Here is a 14,685-nt window from a genome sequence, read left to right as displayed (position 1 = left end):
TGGGGCTACTTCCTCAAGTACTCTGGGATGCAGCCTATCTGGACCTGGGGATTTATCAGCCTTTAATCCATTCAATTTACCGAACACCACTTCCCGACTAACCTGGATTTTACTCAGTTCCTCCATCTCATTTGACCCCCCGGTCCCCTGCTATTTCCGGCAGATTATTTATGTCTTCCTTAGTGAAGACAGAACCAAAGTAGTTATTCAATTTGTCTGCCATGTCCTTGTTCCCCATGATCAATTTGCCTGCTACTGACTGCAAGGGACCTACATTTGTTTTAACTAATCTTTTTCTCTTCACATATCTATAAAAACTTTTGCAGTCAGTTTTTAATGTTCCCTGCCAGTTTTCTTTCCCAATCTATTTTCCCTTTCCTAATTAAGCCCTTTGTCCTCCTCTGCTGGACTCTGAATTTCTCCCAGTCCTCTGGTAGGCTGCTTTTTCTGGCTAATTTGTACGCTTCATCTTTTGTTTTGATACTATCCCTGGTTTCCCTTGTTATCCATGGATGCATTACCTTCCCTGATTTATTATTTTGCCAAACTGGGATGAACAATTGTTGTAGTTCATCCATGCAGTCTTTAAATGCCTTCCATTGCATATCCACCGCCATCCCTTTAAGAATCAATTGCCAGTCTATCTTGGCCAATTCACGTCTCATACCCTCAAAGTTACCTTTCTTTAAGTTCAGAACCCTTGTTTCTGAATTAATTATGTCACTCTCCATCCTAATGAAGAACTCAACCATATCATAGTCACTCTTGCCCAAGGGGCCAAGCACAACAAGTCTGCTAACTAACCCTTCCTCATTACTCAATACCCAGTCTAGAAGAGCCTGCTCTATCGTTGGTTCCTCCACATGTTGGTTTAGAAAACTATCCTGCTTAAATTCCAATAAATCCTCTTCCTCAGCACCCATGCCAATTTGATTCGCCCAATCTATATGTAGATTGAAGTCACCCATTATAACTGTTTTACCTTCGTTGCACACATTTCTAATTTCCTGTTTGATGCCAGCCCGAACTCCACTACTACCGTTAGGTGGCCTGGACACAATTCCCACTAGCGTTTTCTGCAAACTAATCCTCCAAGCTAATGTCCTTCCTTTCTATTGCGTTAATCTCCTCTCTAACTAGCAACGCTACCCCTCCATCTTTTTATTTCTGTCTATCCCTCGTGAATATTGAATATCCCTGGATGTTCAGCTCCCAGCCTTGGTCACCCTGGAGCCATGTCTCCGTGATCCCAACTATATCATAGTCATTAATAGCTATCTGCACATTCAACTCATCCACCTTATTACGAATGCTCCTTGCATTGAGACACAAAGCCTTCAGGCTTGTTTTTACAACACTCCATACAGTAACAACACATGATATACAGTGACAGTTACGAATGACTCAGAAAACACTACACATTAATAATAATAAAACATTAATGATAAAACACCATTGATCAAGCATGCGAACCAACAAAATACCAGATCAAAGGGAGGCTACAGATTTTTGGCTGTTGAGTAGAGCAACTACTCGTGGATAAAAACTGTTTTTATGTCTGGCTGTGGCAGCTTTGACAGTCCGGAGTCGCCTTCCAGAGGGCAGTGATTCAAAGAGTTTGTGGCCAGGGTGAGAGGGGTCAGAGATGATCTTGCCCGCTCGCTTCCTGGTCCTTGAAGTGTACAGTTCATCAATGGAGGGAAGGTTGCAGCCACTAATCTTCTGTGCTGATCGGACGATTCACTGCAACCTCCAGGTGTCGGGCTTGGTGGCGGAGCCAAACCAGACCATGATGGGGAAGGTGAGAACAGACTCTACGATGGCCTTGTAGAATTGGACCATCATTGCCTGTGGCAGATTGTGCTTCCTCAGCTGTCGCAGGAAGTACATCCTCTGTTGTGCCTTTTTGACTGTGGAGTCGATGGTAGCCCCCCACTTAAGGTCCTTGGAGATGATGGTTCCCAGGAACTTAAAAGACTCCACAGATGTGACTGTGGGATGAGGGGAGGGGGAGCTCTCCTAAAGTCTACAATCAATTCCACCGTCTTAAGAGCATTGAGCTCTAGGTTGTTGCTACGGCACCAGGACGCCAACTGTGACACTTTCTGTCTGTAGGCAGATTCTTCCCCATCCTGGAGCAGTCCAATCAGGGTTGTGTCGTCCACAAACTTGAGAAGCTTGACAGAAGTATAACAGTCAATTAGTCATCGTGCAGCTTTATAGGCCTTAAGTAGACTGAATTTGGAATATTGTGTGCAGTTCTGGTCTTCCCATTACAGGAATGATGTTGTGGTTTTGGAAAGGATGCAGAGGCCGTTAACCAGAATGTTGTCTGGATTAGGAGGCATTAGCTTCAGAGAGAGGTTGGACAGACTTGGATTGTTTTCTCTGGAATGCCAGAGGTTGTGGGAAGACCAGAGAGAAGTATATAAAATTATGAGAGACATAGATAGACATAGACAGCGACGCGGAAGGTTCGATTTGCCCCAACCCGGGGTGGATCGTCCGGCGCTGGGGAGCTGAGATTCCCCCCAATGCAGGAGTTCGATTGCCCCGAAGAGGAAGCCCAGCGTCGACTACGGGAGTAAGATCGTTCCGTCAACGGAAGGATAGAGGCCCCCGACCGCTGGAGGACAAAGAAGGGAAGAGATTGAACTTTTTTTCGCCTTCCATCACAGTGAGGAAAGTGGAGGAGTCACTGTGGTGGATGTTTATGTTAAAATGTATTTTGTGTTCTGTTGCTTTTTATTAGAATGACTGTATGGCAAATCAAATTCCTCATGTTGTAACACATACTTGGCTAATAAAGTAAGTATGAGTATGAGTATCAGGGTAGAAAAATCAAATACTAGAGGGCATAGCTTTAAGCTTTGAGAGGGGCAAAAGTTAAAGGAGATGTGCGGGGCAAGTTAATTACACAGATGGTGACGAGTGCCTGGAACACACCGTTGAAGCTGGTGGTTGATGCAGATACATCAGTGGCATTTAAATGACTTTTGGATAGGCACTTCCAAAAAGGATTTTGGCACATTGATCTTCATCAATCAGAGTATTGAGTATAGAAGTTGGGTGGTCATGTTGCAGTTGCATAAGACGTTGGTGAGACCGCATTTAGAGTATTGTGTTCAGTTCTGGGCACCATGTTATAGGAAAGATATTGTCAAGCTTGAAAGGGTTTAGAGAAGATTTACGAGGATGTTACCAGGACTAGAGGGTCTGAGCTATAGGGAGAGGTTGAGTAGGCTGGGTCTCTATTCCTTGGAGCGCAGGAGGATGAGGGGTGATCTTATAGAGGTTTATAAAATCATGAGAGGAATAAATCAGGTAGATGCACAGAATATTTTGCCCAGAATATGGGAATTGAGGACCAGAGAACATAGGTTCATGGTGAAGGGGAAATTATTGAATAGGAATTTGAGGAGTAACTTTTTCACAAAGGGTGGTGGGTGCATGAAACAAGCTGCCAGAAGAGGTAGTTGAGGCTGGGATTATCCCAACATTTAAGAAACAGTTAGACAGTACATGGATAGGACAAGTTTGCAGGAATATGGACCAAGCGCAAATAGGTGGGACTGTGTAGCTGGGACATGTTGGCCAAAGGGCCTGTTTCCACACTATCACTCTTTGACTCCATATGCACATAATTGAGGGATATGGGTTATGTGCAGGTAGATAAGTGATGGCCTTGGCATCATGTTGGGCACAAACCGAAGAGCCTGTTCCTTTGCTGGACTGTTCTATATTCCATCAACTTCACTTATTTTCGTGCTGTCAGCAGACTTGAATACCTTACATTCTGCTACCGCCTCCAGGTCATTAATACAAAACTGACCCTTGGGGCACCCTGCGTGTTACATTCTTCCTGCTGGTGAGGTGAAGGTGAGGACCAGATCAAGGAAAAATTATTTACTCGAGGTATTGGTCAAAATTTCAAATCTCTATCCCCAGGTACTGGAACCACCCACCAATGGAAACAACATCCTTCTACTTACACTACCAAAATCAGTTGTGATCTTACACATCTCCAATAAAGGAGAAGAACCCTAGTTTGACCAATCTATCCTCGTAGCTCTTTTTTTTATTATTTTCTTTTGGGATCCAGAAGTCACTGGTAAAGCCAGCATTTATTGCCCACCACATGTCCTGAAGAAACTGGTGGCTAGCTGCCCTCTTAAACATTGCAGTCCTTCTGATGAAGGTTCTCCCAGAGCAATGTTAGGAAAATAATTCTCAGACTTTGGACCTAGCAGTGATGAAGAGATAATGTTATATTTCCAGATCAGCGCTGTGCATAATTTGGAAGAAAACATGTAGGTAGTATTGTTCCCATAGACCTGAATCTTGTTCTCCTTGGCAGTATGGGGCACACGTTTCATCTCTGGAACCATTCTGTTAATTTGTTTTTGTACTTTCTTCAATCTTAAACTTTCTAAATTTAGGAAACCAAAATTGAACACAATATTCTTGGGAGTGCTATATAATGCATCATCATGACTTCCTACTTCAATATACTACGTATGAATCCCAGTGTCCTATGTACTTTAACTATTCTTTCAACATGTCCTGCCATGTTCAAGAATGCATACACAAATACACCCAAGTTCTACTATTGCTGTTAACATTTCAGAACAGTGCCATTTGGTATACCATCTCGCTTTATTCTTTCTGCCAATTATATTAATTCATATTTTTCTGTATTCAATGTAATCTACCATTTGCCTTCCTGTTAGATGTGTTTGCCGAATACTCGATCAAATTTCTACAAGTGGACGGTAGACTATATTGACTGGTTGCATCACAGCCCGATTTAATTACTCAAGCGCAAAAAAAAGTAGTGATCATTGCCCAGTGCATCACCGGTATCAACCTCCCGACCACTGAAGGGATGAACAAAAATCGCTGCCTCAAGAAGGAAGCTAATATCAAAGACACAGAACAGTCTGGCAATGCTACCATTGGGAAGATACGATAGGAGCTTAAAAACAATTAATTCCACATTGAAGAACGGTTTCCTCCCATCAACCATCAGTCTCTCGAACCACCCTGCACAACCACAACTTTACCTCAGCACCAAACTACTATGGACTTTGCACTGAGGTTCTTTGGCTTGCAGTCGTGGTATGGTTTAACTGGAATTACTGATCTTTTAATGCATATTTATTTGTTGATCTGTTGCATCTAAATCTAAAGTATCTGTAAAGCTTCAGCAGACAAGAATTTCATTGCTCCAATCCCAGTGTAGATGACAATTAAACAGTTGATTCTTCACTGTTCTACGAACCAATCTATGTTCTCCAACAGTCTAATTACTATCTAACTAAAATAATTGAGGAAGTAGATGTATTTCTTAATGCTAAAGGTTTCAAGGGAAAAAGTAGGAACAAGATACCAAAGTAGATGCTCAGCCATGATCACATTGAATGGTGGAGAATGCCAAAGGGCCTATGTTTCTATACTCATCATTGCTTATAACACTTCCAAACATGTCATTCACAAATGTGGAACTTTAATCCTATTAATACATTTCAAAGTAATTTATATTTATCAGAGAGCAGCCGCAGCACTGACCCCTGGAGAACACTGCTATCCATGTTCCCTTCCGTGAAGAAAAACACAGGCTGGCTGACTTCTACTACTGTACTGAGGCCGGGTACCAGCTCCCAGACACCACCTCATACCACAGACGAACACCAGCCCATTATCTTCCAGACTGTTTCATAACCTTTGGTGATCTTCCCTACACAGCCTCTAAACTTATCGTTCTCCAGCCCCGCACTGCCCACTCCCATCTCCTCACCAAGATCTCCAAACAGGACCGCCCTGACAAACCCATTTTTTCTGCTTTCACCTTTCCCCACTGAACACATCTCCACATACCTTGATTCTATCCTATCCCTCCTTGTCCAGTTCCCTCCCACTTACATACATGGCACCTCACATGTCCTTCAACTCTTCAATAACATTTTGTTTCTTGGCCCCGTTGCCTCATGTTTACCATTGATATATAGTCCCTTTACACCTCCATCCCCCACCAGGAAGGTCTCAAGGCCCTCAGGTTCTTCCTTGAACAGAGACCAAATCAATTTCCCTCTAACACTCTTGTCCACCAGGCAGATCTTGTCCTCACTTCAACAACTTCTCTTTTGACTCATCTCACATTCTCCAAGCTAAAGGTGTAGCCATAGGCACTCGGGCCCAGGCTTGCTTGCCTTTTGTTCGTCACATTGAACTGTCCTTGTTCCAGACATACACTGGCACCATTCCGCAACTTTTTCTCCCCAAAGTCGATAACTGCATTGGAGCTGCCTCCTGCACCCGTGCAGAACTCATTGGTTTCATTAACTTTACTACTAACTTCCATCCTCTCCTCGAATTTACCTGCACTATCAGTCACCTCTCTCTCCTTCCTTGAAGGGTCTCGACCAAAAATGTCACCCATTCCATCTCTCCAAAGATGCTGCATGTCCCGCTGAGTTACTTCAGCATTGTGTCCCCTTTCTTGATCTCTATTCCCATCACAGGGACTGACATCTACCACAAACCTACCAACTTCCAGTTATCCGGACTACTCTTCCTCCCACCCTTCTTCGTTTATCATATCACATTGTTTACAGTGTACTATGTTTACATATTCTGTTGTGCTGCAGCAAGTAAGAATTTCATTGTTCTATCTGGGACATGAGAATAAAACACTCTTGAATTGACACTATCCCCTACTCTCAATTCCTCCGCATCAGCCACATCTGCTCCCAAGATAAGGCTTTCCATTCACATACATCCGAGATGTCCTCTTTCTTTCGTAAATGTGGTATCCCCCCTGCAGTGATAGATGGATCCCTCGCCCGCATCTCATCTGTGTCCTGTAGTTGTGCTCTTGCTCTCCCTGCGCCCCAAACAGAACATGGACTAAGTTCCCCTGGTCCTCACCTTCACCCCACCAGCCTCTATTGCCAGCACATCATTCTCCATAATTTCTGCCATCCACCACCACATGATCCCATCACCAATCCATCTCCACCCCTTTCTGCCTTCCACATTTTAGATACCTCTACACAATAGCCAAAAACCCCAGTACAGTAATGCCAAAATATTTTATTCTGGGAGATTGCTCAATTGGATGGAAAGAGGGTTTTTGGTATTATTATATAGAGTAAAAGCACAGAATGTTTTACCCAGAATAGAGGAATCGAGAACCCGACATAGGTTTAAGGTAAAGGGGGAAAGATTTAATAGGAACCTGAGGATCAAATTTTACACAGTGGTAGATGTATGGAATGAGCTGCCAGGAGGTAGACGAGGCAGGTACTATCACAATGATCAAGAAACATTTAAACAGGTATGTGGATAGGGTAGGTTTAGAGGAATAGGAGCCAAATGCAGGCAAATGGGACTACTGTAGATGGGGCATGTTTATCAGTGTGGGCAAGTTGAGCCCGTTTTCACACTGTGTGACGATGACCAAAGAAGAGAGGAGATAGAAGTGACAATAGACAACAATTGCTGGAGTAACTCAACGTGTCAGGCAGCATCTCTGGAGAAAAAGGATGGGTGACGTTTTGAGTCGGAACCCTTATTCTGTTATAGCAATGTCCTGACTAGCATATCTCTATCAACGCCAATATTCAAATTGAAGCTGTACTGCTATCTCAGACCAGCTCAGAGGACCTCACATGGTCCACCAACACCGCTGCGCTGGTCAAGAAGGCACAGCAACGACTGTTCTTTCTGAGAACATTGAAAAGGACTGGTCTGCCCCAACAGCTGCTGACAACCTTCTACCGCTGCACGACAGAGAGTATGGCATCTGTGTGTGGTATCTCAGCTGCACGGAGGCGGAAAGGAGAGCTCTTCAGCGCGTCGTCCACAGAGCGCAGAAAATTATTGGGACACCGCTACCAGCCTTGGAGGGCATCTACCACACACGGTGCCTCAGGAAGGCAGTCAGCATTCACAAAGACTCCTCACACCCTTGTAATGGACTGTTCGAACTACTTCCTTCCGGCAGACGTTACAAGGCCTTCTACGCCCGCACCTCCAGACTCAGGAACAGCTTCTTTCCCAGAGCTATAGCTGCTCTGAACCAGCCCTGCTGAGTGCCCCTCACCCCCACGGACTGTCTCCCTCGGATGGTCACGTCGCACAGACACATCTGCACTTTAGTCTGTTTTGACTACTTTACTGTTGTAATGTTCTTTGTACAAACCATGTTCTCGGGGTATCTAAACCTAAATTTTAGTAGTTACTTAAGTTATGATGTCGGATGGAAGCTGCATACCCAAATCTCGTTGCACTTATGTGCAATGACAATAAAAGATATTATTATTATTATTATTATTATCTGCTTTCATCATTATAACAGGGTTTGCACTTCAAAAGCAAACCATTCACAAAATACTTCAGAAAACCCTGAGACAATAGGCTCTACTTAAAATAGGATTTTTCCTCTTTCCTGAACAGCGTGTAAACTTGCCACTTTCCACTTTGCATGCATTCCACCAAAACATTTATGGAGGGATTCGAGGATGCAGTACATCTGTGCTTCATGGATTTCCTTTACCTCAATTGATCTTTTTATTTTTAATATATAGTTCCCTTTTAAGCACTTACACTGTTGCTCTTCCACATCTTCATCAGGTAAACCTGCAGTCCTGCTACTACTTAGTTCCACAGAACTTTAACAAAAATCTGATTGCCACTTCCACGATCAATAACAAATCATCAGAAACATCCTCAAACATTAAGCAACTTTCAAATTTTCATCCCACCGTCTACCCAAGAGATAAAAACTGAATAGCAGGCTTGCTTTAAACACAGAAGCCTGTTGTACCCAAAATTGCTGGGGAAACTCAGCGGGTGCAGCAGCATCTATGGAGCGAAGGAAATAGGCGACGTTGCGGGCCGAAACACTTAAACGTCTCCTATTTCCTTCGCTCCATAGATGCTGCTGCACCTGCTGAGTTTCCCCAGCAATTTTGTGTACCTTCGATATTCTAGCATCTGCAGTTCCTTTTTGAACAACAGCCTGTTGTACCCCTTTTGTGGATAGCGAGAGCCACAGCACCAACTTAATGCAATTTCATTACATGGGAAATATTATCCGATAGCTCCCTAGATCTCTTAAACACTGATTACATCGAAGCTTGAGCTTACAAATTTGGACTTGGTAAAGCTGTTAATCCATTATAATTTAATGTAAGTGAGCTACACCACTTACAAAGTGATAACATAACATAGTGTTGTTTTCCATAGTTTGATTCACAAATTTTAAAAAACTACCAAAATTGCCTTGTTCGACCAAGAACATTTCAAATCTATGAAATTTACATGGGCAATACAAACTAAACACACTTCATTTCGTATCAATTTTCACTACAACCTTGAAAATAAATCTCAGGTTGAAAAGCAACTTTAGCCGTCAGAATTAATTAAAATAAATGCTAAACTAAAATTCAAGTGATCAATTAAGTTTAATCTAATCCAACAAACAAATAATTACATTAATGTGAAAAAGACAATGCAAAATATTAGTTTAAGAAAGAACTGCAGATGCTAGAAAAACAAAAAGTAGGCAAAAATGCTGGAAAAACTCAGTGGGTGAGGCAGCATCTATGGAGCGAAGGAATAAGCGACGTTTCAGGGTCAAGACCCTTCTACAAAATATTAGGGTATTTTCAAAACCAAGTAATACTATTTTTTCAAATGTATCAAAGGCTATCAAGCACCTCCAGACCCCAAAGCTGTCAATGTTAAGAACACGAGTCATATCCTTTATAAGGAATGTATGGATTACAGATTATTTATCACATTTAAAAGTAAAATTTAATTCAAAACCGCTGGAAATGTAATATTTAATACCACATAAAATCATAGAAAAGGAATAGAGTGCAAAAGACAAATCTGGTCCCTATTTTAGCGTTATTCTCATTTCAAAGATTGGTTAAAAATCCTTTAAAATACATTTAGCAGCCAGCCAAATTCAAATCTGAACCTATTACCTATAAGAGATTAACAATGACCTTTTATCATCTCCCACCTCTACCTGCTCCTCTGTTAAAGGAGCTGATGCCATTTTAAGCAATGCCTAAATGCTTATGTCAACACATTGCACAGATAATTTAAACAAATTATTCACTGGAAATATATTTATATTTTACATGGACCCACACGTTTTAAGCGAGTGGTAAATTAATAATATGGGTGCCTGCCAGTCTTGTTTTCATGTACGAAAATATATGATGAAACACACACTCTGAAACAAAAATAAATGGTTTGGGCCTAAGGCCTTAACACAAGCCCCGACCTCCAGTGAGAGAACCGAGCCGGTGGAGGAAGGAGGCTAGACGGGAACAGAAGCGAACCAGGCTGCCATGGTGAGGGGTGAGGGGTGGTGGGGGTGGGGGTGGGGGGGCGGGTAGAGAAGAAGAGAACACACACACCGACTCTCCCAGTTATTTAAACACGGTTACTTACGCCTCTCTCTCTCTCTTTCCTGCCTCTCCCGTGGTTAAGTTCCCGATTTCAGATTTACACACGAGGTTAATTATTATTTTTTAATATATATTTTCTTCACAACACCCGTTTATACAGTATTGTAACTCATTAATGCCTGCAGTTCACAGCAGCGGGCAATTTCAGACATTTTAATGACGTCTCAGACGGACATCAAATATGATTTTTTTTAAAACAAGTGAGGGTCGAAAAAAAAGAAACGACGCCACCGCCGCTCAGTCCATGGAGATGGCGCTGGGGCGGGCGGGCGCTCCAAACAAACTCTGCAATCAAAGTTGTGTGTGTGGTTTTGCCCTTCCCTCCCGCTCCATAAGCCGGAAATCGACGACAAAATTCCTCACCCAACCATTCTAACCGTCAACCATAATATTTATCTGGTGTCCGTAAGTCCCGCCTCCTATCCCAATGTCGATTTGCCATTGGTGCGAATGCGCCATCTCCACCGCCGATTGGAGAGGCTGCATGTCAATTAATCCCTTTCTTCGTGTTGGCTGAAGCGCCCGCCCGACCGTTTACGTCGAGGCAGCATGTTCCCGGATGTTACTTGGATGAAATCACCAGCAGCCAATACGAGTCGATGATGTCAGTTTTGCAACAATCATTTCTCTTTCCCACCACCTCTCACCTATTTGTGTGTTATAATTATGAAATAAAACTCACAAATGTTGAGTTTCAAGCACATTTTTAAACTTGCGATTGTGCATTTTCGCGAATTGCATTCTTACACTTAAGTCAGAAGCTTTTTTGGTTACAGATGCGTGACGTGCTTAAGTTCTATTTTTAGGTCGTGCTGAAGCAGCCAAGGCAACTGCAGCTCTGAGTGTTTCCAACTAATGTGTTGTCAACCACTTTCCAGATTGGATCACAACAATTTAAAATATTCATCAAAATTATCTCATTATTGTGCTGATCATGTTAGCATTTCTATTTACAAATTGCTTCATGGATGTTAATAAGTGCCATTTGTAATATTGGCTGTTAAATCATTGTTATTTTAAGATTTTATCACTAAGAATTACATCATGTGACTGGCTACTTTTCTGATTTGTAATATTTTATTTTAGCAGAAGCTGTCTGTCTCCAGAAGAAACTGCTGTCTTGACATTTTATGCTTTTGATTAATTGAACAAAGTGGCCTTGTGGTTTTATATTACTATTTCTCCACCATCTTAGAGAAATAACATTGATGTCTGGCCTGCTGGTTGATGAAACCAACAAATTTAGATATTAGAATACTGAATGTTTAACATGATCCGTCCCAACTGAGATCATATGTGAACTGAGATAGAACATAGAATAGTACAGCACAAGAACAGGTCCTTCAGCCTACAATGTGACGAACATGATATCATGACCAATTCTTATCTGCCTGCACATAATCCATATCCCTCCATTCATTGAATATCCATGTGTCTATCGAAAAGTCTCTTAAAAGTCACTCATTTCTGCCTCAACAGTACATTCCAGGCATTCACCACCCTCTGTACAAAAAAGTTTCCCCGCACATCTCCTTTATTGTTTTCCCTTCTCACCTTAACCCCCCATTGCATGATGAAAGACTGAACTGGTTCAAGTGAGATGGCTCACGATGTAGCAAATAAAAAGCCTTGAGAATCACTGGATTACGTAGCCTGCAACTTGTCTAAAAAAATGAAGACAGTGAAAAGAAGCATTCACATTATATATTGTTTTGGTTTATGACAGTAGAGAACTTATTGCATCTCATTGGTCACAGGGGGAAAGAATTGTACCATACCATGAAGTTGTCAAATAAAACCCTGGGGAATACATTACACACGTGTTGCAACCTATCTATAAAAGTAAACAGTTTACTGTTGCTGCTTCAAAGCATGCAACCAAGAACAGGAAATCCTTTGGTACTCGGCAAAATACAGTAGTTATTTGCAATGTAAATTTTAAGGACTCGCTCACTTGGGATCAGATTATTTATGGAATATATTAATTAGTCCGCAGGAACAGCCACAACATGAAACAGAGTCAACAGAGAATCAAAGTTAGAGAATTACCCAAAGCCAGGCTTGAAATGTTGGATGGCAAATTGCAGGAAGTACATGCAGTGAAGTGTAAGACAAAAGGCAGAAACGAGAAAGTACTGCCAGTATTGCAAGTATTGTTGAAAGTAGAATGAATGATTAAAAATAAATGTTCTACTTGTGGGAGAATGTGTGTGTATTGTGGACTGGAAAATCATTTCTACCAAATATTCAATGAAGGAGGCATTAAAGAAAATCTACAGCATAGATAAGATGAACCATTCTGGGACAGAGCCGGTCAGATTTGGACTAACACAATGTACTAGGTGCCATAAAAGACAATTTTGTAAAAAGAACACCCAGTAGGACGCAGAGTCATACAGCCAGAAACAGGCCCTTTGGCCCAACTCGTCCATGCTAATTCTCAAGTTGCCCATCACACTAGTCCCATTTGTGTACGTTTGCCTCATATTCCTCTAAACTTTTCCTATCTATGCAAGCCCAAATGTCTTTTAAATGTGTATTCTACCTATTCAATCACTTCTTATGGTAAGTTTTTCCATGTACAAACCACCCTCTCTGTGAAAAGGTTGCCCCTCGGGTTCCTATTGAAACTTTCCCCTCTCACCTTAAACCTATACTTCCAGTTCTTGATTCCCCAACCTTGGGAAAAATACCATATTCATTCATCCTTTCTCCTTTCATAATTTGATCTTATAAATGTCTATAAGATTTCTCCTACACTCCAGTGAATAAAGGGACCTGAAATTTGCACTTCCTTTCTGTGAACCAAGAACACTCAGATTTCCGGGGTTGGAAAAGACAGATAGACTAACTTCCATCTAGAATTCTGCAGCAGAATGTGGTCATATTGGTAAACCATTGTATATATACAGAGATAGCTGGCCGGTCAAAAGTCAAGAGTGTTTTATTGTCATGTGTCCCAGATAGAACAATGAAATTCTTACTTGCTGCAGCACAACAGAATATGTAAACATAGTACATAAACGAGGGAAAAAAAGTTCAGTGTGTATACATACTCATACACACATACTCAAAAAACAAACAATTATAGTGCAATATTAATAATAGTCTGTTGTAGTTCAGAGCTTTTTTGTTGTCGTGTTTAATAGCCTGATTGCTGAAGGGAAAAAGCTGTTCCTGAACCTGGACGTTACAGTTTTCAGGCTCCTGTACCTTCTTCCTGATGGCAGTGGTGAAATGAGTGTGTGGCCAGGATGGTGTGGGTCTCTGATGACGATGATGTACTGTCCCTGCCTGCTTTAAAGTCTTCACTATTGGCCCTGTACCCAAAAAGGCAAGAATTACTTGTTTTAATGACTACAGGCCTGTCGCACTGACCTCTGTAGTCATGAAGACCCTTGAAAGGCTTGTGCTGGCCAAGCTGAAAAATCTCACAAACCTCCTGCTGGACCCTCTGCAGTTTGCATATCGGCCCAATAGAACTATGAATGACACAGTCAACCTTGGCCTGCACTTCATCCCCCAGCACCTAGACCGCCAGGGGACCTATACGAGGATTTTGTTTGTTGATTTTAGCTCTGCATTCAACACCATTGTGCCAGAACTACTACACCAGGGCTGCCAACCCTCATGCATTGAATGTGAGAATCACGCATTTGGCCAGATTCTCACGCTCTCACGCTGATCACAAATTTCTCACGCTCGTGAGAAATTCTGTGATCAACGAACATTTAAAAATGCATATCAACGGCATGGGCTGCGGGTGTTGGAGAGCTGGGGCTGAGGGAAGGATGAAAGCAGAAGAGCAGCGGGGACAGATGCGGATGGGGAGCCGGGGCCGGCGAGTGTTTGCCGGGCTGGCGAGTGTTTGCCGGGCTGGCGAGTGTTTGCCGGGCTGGCGAGTCACTCGCTGCAGCTCCGGCCATGGAGCAGTGCAAGAGTCCCTGGCCGTCCGAGGCGTCGGAAGCGTTGCGCTGCTGCCGAAGGGACAGAGACTCTCAAAGGGAGGGGGGGAGAGACAGGGAGTCAGGGGGGAGAGAGAGGGGGAGGGTGAGGGGGAGAGAGAGAGGGAGGAGAGAGAGGGGGAAAGAAAGGGGGGAGAGAGAGAGGGGGGGAGAGAGGAAGAGAGAGAGGTAGGGGAGGGGGGGAGAGAGAGGAGAGAAGTGGTGGAGGGCAGAGAGGGGGAGAGAGGGGCAGA

The 14,685-nt window shown here is 42.7% G+C and overlaps 1 protein-coding gene across 3 annotated transcripts in view; it reads right to left on the bottom strand.

Moving 5' to 3' along the window:
* Window positions 1-10,787, bottom strand: part of ppm1b (protein phosphatase, Mg2+/Mn2+ dependent 1B) — a 125,474-nt gene extending 114,687 nt beyond the window's left edge. The window contains exons 1-2 of one of the 3 annotated variants that reach the window (XM_033025511.1): window positions 10,471-10,777; window positions 6,395-6,400 (exon numbers count right to left, since the gene is read on the bottom strand). The gene's annotated coding sequence lies outside the window, so the exon portion shown is untranslated. Of the gene's footprint in view, window positions 1-6,394; window positions 6,401-10,470 lie in introns of all 3 variants that reach the window. The other 2 variants (XM_033025514.1, XM_033025513.1) reach the window with 2 other exon arrangements.
* Between the last annotated feature and the right edge of the window lie 3,898 nt (window positions 10,788-14,685).

Source organism: Amblyraja radiata, chromosome 8 (assembly GCF_010909765.2).
Source record: "Amblyraja radiata isolate CabotCenter1 chromosome 8, sAmbRad1.1.pri, whole genome shotgun sequence".
NCBI classification, from domain to species: domain Eukaryota; kingdom Metazoa; phylum Chordata; class Chondrichthyes; order Rajiformes; family Rajidae; genus Amblyraja; species Amblyraja radiata.
This window is presented reverse-complemented; position numbering and strand designations above follow the sequence as displayed.